The sequence below is a fragment of the Symphalangus syndactylus genome, chromosome 8 (genome assembly GCF_028878055.3).
Source record: "Symphalangus syndactylus isolate Jambi chromosome 8, NHGRI_mSymSyn1-v2.1_pri, whole genome shotgun sequence".
Lineage (NCBI taxonomy): Eukaryota > Metazoa > Chordata > Mammalia > Primates > Hylobatidae > Symphalangus > Symphalangus syndactylus.
Genome location: NC_072430.2, coordinates 146,327,024 through 146,333,999, shown reverse-complemented (window position 1 = coordinate 146,333,999; position 6,976 = coordinate 146,327,024).

Below are 6,976 nucleotides of genomic sequence, written 5' to 3'. Positions count from 1 at the left end.
CAGGTTGGGGACAGTGGCAGGACCTGTGCCAGCGTCTGCCCTTGCTCCTGACTGGATTCAGTTACTTGGCTGGGCCCCAGTGAAGGCGCAGAGGGCACCACCACCTGCAGAGGAAGGAAAGGAAGCCCACAGCAGAGCCGGCACACGTGTGGCCACGCCCCGGCCCAGCCCCCTCACACGTGGTCACGCCCCCTGTTCAGCCTCCTCGCACATGGCCACGCCCCCGTCCAGCCCCCGCACAGACGGCCACGCCTCTTGCCCAGCCCCTCACACGTGTGACCACGCCACCTTCTCAGTCTCCTCGCTCGTGGCCACGCCCCCGCACGGTCCCCTCAGGCGTGGCCACGCCCCTGTCCAGCCCCCTAACGCGTGCTGCGCCCCCGTGCCCACCCAGAGCGGCCTCCTCCGCACCAGGGCTGACCCAGTGTGGGGTCCAGCTGGACTCTGGGAGGCCCCCGGGCAGAGCTGTGCCCCGCGTCACTGAGAATGCACAGAGAAAAAGGAAGGGGCGGAGGAAGCCGAAACCCGACCAGCGCTGCCTGGGCGTGGCAAGCCCGCTAGTCTTCCCGCCCGCTCATCTGCTTTCCCTCCCTCCATAATAAGTGTGGCACCTGGAGTGTGTGACTTTTATGATTTTCTTTTAGGAGAAACATAACGCAGTCCTCTGTCCCGCCCCTCCTGCCAGGAATGGTCATGGGGGTGTAGTTAACCCCATGCGTGCGGAGGTCCACCTTGGAGCCCAGCGCCCACACAGGTCAGGGCAGTGTTAGCCACCGCTGAATGACTCCTGTTGTGTACAAAATTGTTTTGACTTTTAAAGACTACACACAGCCCATTCTGCCATTATTTAGGGTGAATTATACCGCTGGGTCACAAGGAGAAGACGTGGCTCCTCTTGATGCTGAGGGAGGCCTGGAAGTCATTGCTGGGAGCATGGGAAGAGGGCTCCCCGAGGCAGAGCCTCCTCTGTCCGGCCCAGCGATGACCTGGGAGGTGGGCACAGGTGTGCCGGGTTCCTCGGGGCCCACCATAAGGCCCACAGCAGGCCCTAACCTCCCCCACGTGTCGTAAGGCAGTTCCATTTGCATTGGCAATGGTCATTTCACTACTTCTGACCTGGAAGCGAGTTATATGTTTGGGGGTGACACAAGGCTCCCAAAGGGGTGCTTATAGGGTGCCTTTTCTTATTTTATAAAACTTCCATCGAAATGAGCCGCACTCTGAGGGGCAGCCCACCTGCTCACCGCTGGAGGGACCCTCCCAGGGCTGAGGGTCTTCCCCAGGTGCTTCACCTGGGCTCCTCCAAATGTGGGATGGCCTTCAGTCTGCTGAGAAAAGGATGTGGGGTGTCTGGCAGTCACTCTACACTGGATTTGCAGAAACCTCTGCTGCCTCCCTGGTGCCCCTTGATCGGCGCTGGGTCTAGGAACCAGCTCTGGGTTGGAACTGGACTTGAAAAGGTCATTTTCTGCCTGCACCCACCAAGGCCACCTGGGGCTGTGGAGCGAGGAAACCCCTGTCACTCTCCTCAGATGTTGGCCCGAGGGCACCCTCAGTCTCCCGGACTCCAAATCACCTTTTCTTCCCAAATGACCCCAGCAGCCTGGGCCAGCCCCAGCTGGAAAGACTGGTCCCCTCTCCCCTCCCCTCTGCTCCCCTGCCCTCTCTTCCCCTCCTCTCCCTTCCTTTCTTCTGCTGGTGAAAGTCCTGTGCCAATCCCACATCCACATCCCTCACTGCACTCCTGGATCACACCTGGACAGACACAGAACTAGTCCTGGGAGTGATCCCAGGGCCAGGACCCTAGTAATGAGTTATCTAAATGTCTCTGGGTGTCTGGAATTGGTTCTCTGCTCCAACTAGCTTTAAAGGCATTCACGCTCTGTTCCCAGGGGTACCAGGGTGCTAGTTGCCCACAGGAGTAGCATACAGGCACTCAGATTGTCACCTGCAGACATCTGTAATCAAGTGCCCAGAGGATGCCCGGCCCTGGGCATCAAGGGAAAATTTTAGGGGTGTAGCTGGGTGGGCAGATGCTTCTAAGTGTGCTGGAGAACTTGGGGAAAAAGAGAAAGCACTCCAATTTAGCCCCCAAAGTCCCAGGCAAACAGGGACACTTGCCATAACAGGTGGAGACATTCCCCAAAGGCTGGGAGGCAGAGTGGAGGCATTGCCAGGACCCCAGCCCTCTGCTGCCTCTCCTGTACAGAGGTGCAAAGTCCCAGGCCCCAGAAGGAAAGGGAAGGAGATCCCCGAACCTCTGCTCCAGCTAGGACCTCACTGAGACCCAGGTGGTGTGACCCTCCACCTACCAGCCAGCCTGGGGCCCGGATCACCGTGTGGCCACTCCTCCTGGGGACTTCCCTGGCCTCCCGCTCCCCTCGCCACAGCTGCGGGTAAAGCAGCCCCAGCTCACCCTAGCTAGCCATTGTCCAAGGCCAAGGCCTGCCTGTCCACCTGAATACCCAGTGTCCAGGGTAACCAACCGGATCCTAACCCAACCCTGCAACAGGTAGTTACATAAATCAGCACAGATCCAAGACACTTAGAGCAGCATTCGCTTTATCCTCCGCAGGGTGACGGGAGCTGCTGTCAGAGTTCTCGCCAGACCCTCTCAGGGAACCCCAAGCCTGTGCTCAGCCTCACATGCTCTGGGTGGACTTGGTTTCAGCAGGAACCACATCTGACCCTGTATGAGCTGACCCCCATCACTAGGAAATGTACCTTAAGTCAGAAAATTATTCACACTTTGAGTCCCCTCAACTTTGGCTGAACTAATAGCAATTACATTAAAAATGTGTCTGCCCTTCATCTTCTTTGACTTTGATATTAAATATCTCTACTGTTAATTCAGTTGCCTAAAGTCGTTACTGCTACCTCATATTTAATTAGGCCCAACCTGGCCACTCAAACCATATAGAAGACTCAGGCGAGAGCTCAGATGTGGGCTCAGGCTAAAGTTCCAGTGTGGATTCAGGTGTGGGCCCAGGTGCAGCCTGGGATGAGGATTCAGGTGTGGGCCCAGGTGCAGCCTGGGATGAGGGCTCAGGTGGGGGCCCAGGTGCAGCCTGATATGAGGATTCAGGTGTGGGCCCAGGTGCAGCCTGGGATGAGGACTCAGGTGTGGGCCCAGGTGCAGCCTGAGATGGGGATTCAGGTGTGGGCTCAGGTGCAGCCTGAGATGGGGATTCAGGTGGGGGCCCAGGTGCAGCCTGGGATGAGGATTCAGGTGTGGGCCCAGGTGCAGCCTGGGATGAAGATTCAGGTGTGGATTCAGGTGCAGCCTGGGATGGGGATTCAGGTGTGGGCCCAGGTGCAGCCTGGGATGAGGGCTCAGGTGGGGGCTCAGGTGCAGCCTGGGATGAGGATTCAGGTGTGGGCTCAGGTGCAGCCTGGGATGAGGATTCAGGTGTGGATTCAGGTGCAGCCTGGGATGAGGATTCAGGTGGGGACTCAGGTGCAGCCTGGGATGAGGATTCAGGTGTGGGCTCAGGTGCAGCCTGGGATGAGGATTCAGGTGTGGGCCCAGGTGCAGCCTGAGATGGGGATTCAGGTGTGGGCTCAGGTGCAGCCTGAGATGGGGATTCAGGTGTGGGCCCAGGTGCAGCCTGGGATGAGGATTCAGGTGTGGGCTCAGGTGCAGCCTGGGATGAGGATTCAGGTGGGGACTCAGGTGCAGCCTGGGATGAGGATTCAGGTGTGGATTCAGGTGCAGCCTGGGATGAGGATTCAGGTGTGGGCCCTGATATGAGGATTCAGGTGTGGGCCCAGGTGCAGCCTGGGATGAGGATTCAGGTGTGGACTCAGGTGTGGGCCCAGGTGCAGCCTGGGATGAGGATTCAGGTGGGGGCCCAGGTGCAGCCTGGGATGAGGATTCAGGTGGGGGCCCAGGTGCAGCCTGGGATGAGGATTCAGGTGGGGGCTCAGGGTGAGAGTTCAGCTTGCTGCCTGGCATGTGAACCCCAGGCCTGCCCTTGGCTTTTGAGCTGGTGTCTGTGCCGGGGCTTTCCCGCGACCATGGCGGTGCATTCAGCACTCACAGTACCGCATTTGCCTTCACAGCGGTGAGCCGCACACCGGGGAGTGCATGCATTGCCTTAGCTCCCATTTTTACTAGTGAATGTAACAATTAATTAAATAAATACAATTACTAATGAAACCAATCGTAACAATGCTGATGATGGGTAGTCTGTTAGTTTTAACAACTCATCTGATTAAGCCGAGAAGCAGTTCAACAGCAATGAGGACAAGGGAGCGGCCCCAGAGATCCACGCCCTCCCGGGACTCCCACGACAACGGGGTCTGCTCTTCCCCCACAGCGGCCACACGGGGGCGCCGCAGGACAGCGCGGAGTGGGCCAGGAGAGGGAGGGGAGCGAGGAGAGGGATGGGGTCGGGGGGCGGCCAGGAGAGGGAGGGGAGCAGAGAGAGGGACAGGGTGCGGGGGCCGGAAGGGGGAAGGGGGAAAGAGGAAGGGGAGGGGAGGAGAAGAGAGAAAGAGGGGCGCTGGAGAGGGACAGGAGGAGGGGAGAGGGACGGGGAGGGGGCTGGGAGGACCGAGAAAGGAGGGTCTGGGGAGGGGTAGGAAAGAAGCACCAGGAAGGGGGTGGGGGGCGAAGGGCGGGATAGGGGCCCTGGGGAGGTCGGGGAGGGGGGTGGGGAGCAGTTGGGGTCAAGCAGGCCAGGGAGCTGAGCGGTGGCCGGGGAGCTGAGGGATCCCGGGTGCCTTTGGAAGCCCTGAGGGGGTTCTTCCAGGATGGGCGGGCACCTGCAGCCTTCAGGGCCCCCTGGCAGGGTGCGGAAGGACCCCGAGGGCTGGAGTGTCTGGGCAGCCCCGAGGCAGACGAAAGGAAGCCCCTTGGGAGAGGTGGGGGTCTCCCACCGTTGCTGAGGCTGCCCCCTCTGCCCCCAGGGCCTGCAGGGAAGGGGGTCCCAGGTGACAGTCATGTCCTGTGTCCTGACAGGGTCAGATGCTGGGAGCTGCCCGACGGCAGGGGTGGGCTGGGAGCCATCCTGAAGGCTGAGCTGGGTGGGTTGTAGTGAAGGTGCCAGCCTTCCCTTCTTCCTCTTCGGTGGCCACATTTTAGTAGCCATGTGACCAAGCAAGGTCACTGCAGGGTGGCCCCTCTTGTGCTCATACGGGGACACCTGTGCACAGGCTCCTGGCGTGGGTGGCGCTGAGGGTAGGGGCGTGGATCCAGAACACAGAGCCTCCCTGCGCCCTCCCTGCCCTGGGCCCCAGAACTCACCCACCCTCTGGGCCCCAGCAAGCTCCCAGCCAGAGGTGGCCTGGCAGGCGATGGGAGAAGGGCAAGGTCAGGGCCTTGTGCTCCCTGCCTGGGACCCCAGGTGCTCCTGTGATTCCCTGCCCACAGCCCCTGAGACCACCACCCCATAGTGCTGGGCAGAAGGGGTGGGGACGGGCACCTGCTGTCGGCCTGAGGAGGCCAAGCTGCCCACCCAGGAGGCCACCAGCGCCCGTGCCCCACTAGAGGAAAGCAGATTCCCAAAACCCATCCCAGGACGAGGCTGGCCTGGGCCCTCTGAGTCGGCGTGTAGGGCTCCTGCCACCCTGCAGTTGCGCCCCCGGGGCCCTGGATTCCAGTTTCTCCTGGGACCCTCGTCCCTGCAGTTGGCCCCCAAGGCCCTGGATTGGGGTTTCTCCTGGGACCCTCGTCCCTGCAGTTGGCCCCAGAGGCCCTGGATTCGGGTTTCTCCTGGGACCCTCGTCCCTGCAGTTGCGCCCCCGGGGCCCTGGATTCCAGTTTCTCCTGGGACCCTCGTCCCTGCAGTTGGCCCCCGAGGCCCTGGATTTGGGTTTCTCCTGGGACCCTCATCCCTGCAGTTGGCCCCCAAGGCCCTGGATTGGGGTTTCTCCTAGGACCCTCGTCCCTGCAGTTGGGCCCTGAGGCCCTGGATTGGGGTTTCTCCTGGAACCCCCGTCCCTGCAGTTGGGACCTGAGGCCCTGGATTGGGGTTTCTCCTGGGACCCCTGTCCCTGCAGTTGGGCCCTGAGGCCCTGGATTCGGGTTTCTCCTGGACCCTCATCCATGTCACCTGCAGGCTGGCGGCTGTCTCCAGCCTCTGTGCAGGGTGGAGCCTCCTGGGGCCGCTGGGGTCTCCATCCATGCCCCGTAAGCAGAGGGTGCTGGGTTGGAACCAGAGGTTCTGCTGCTTCCCCTTGAAGCCCCCGCACCACCTGCATCCGAGCCCACCACAGCTGTGTGGGAGAACCCCCCCGCCACGCCTCCCCCGCACACCCCAGCGGTCCAGGCCAGCCTGGCAGGCAGAATCTCCGGGCTGGACCCCTCCCCACCAGGGGCCCTGGACGTGGCTTCCCCTTTCTACAGGGCAGGGCTTCCCCAGTCGCAGACCCCAGGGTCTCCCCAGGCAGTTCCCAACCTCCCAGGACCCTCAGGGCTGACCCTGCCTGAGAGGCCGGACAGTCGGACCCAGACACTGCCACTCTCAGGCCCCCACCTGGCTGGGACAGCCAGGTATCCCAACACCCCTGCCCCTAGGAAATGGAAACAGGGCTCTTTTAAAATGAAAATCCAGTGTGTGGCTTTGAGTAACAGGAGAGTTTTCTGTCGTCAGCAATGGATAGAATTTCTCAAACCCAGACAGGCTCAGAGCCCCACCGTGGCCCCCCACCCTCTGGATGAGAGGTGCCAAGATCCCTCCCGAGGCTACACTGAGGCTGGAGGGAAGAGGGAGGGCATGACAGGCCAGTGTCAGCGGGGGCCTGAGTCTTTCCTGGAGAGAGGTAAGTGGCCTCTTCCACAAGCCCCCTGGGTCCACACAGGAGGGAGGTTAATTTGCACCTGACACGGAGCCTGAGCCAAAGCTTCCTGTCCTATCCCAGGAGCCACACATGGCCAGGAATTCGGAATCCCCAAGAGGGAGCTCTCCCCAGGGGAAGAAGCGGTGGGCGTGAGGGGCCCCTGCAGGTTGGAGGGACAGAAGGACCGGCCCAG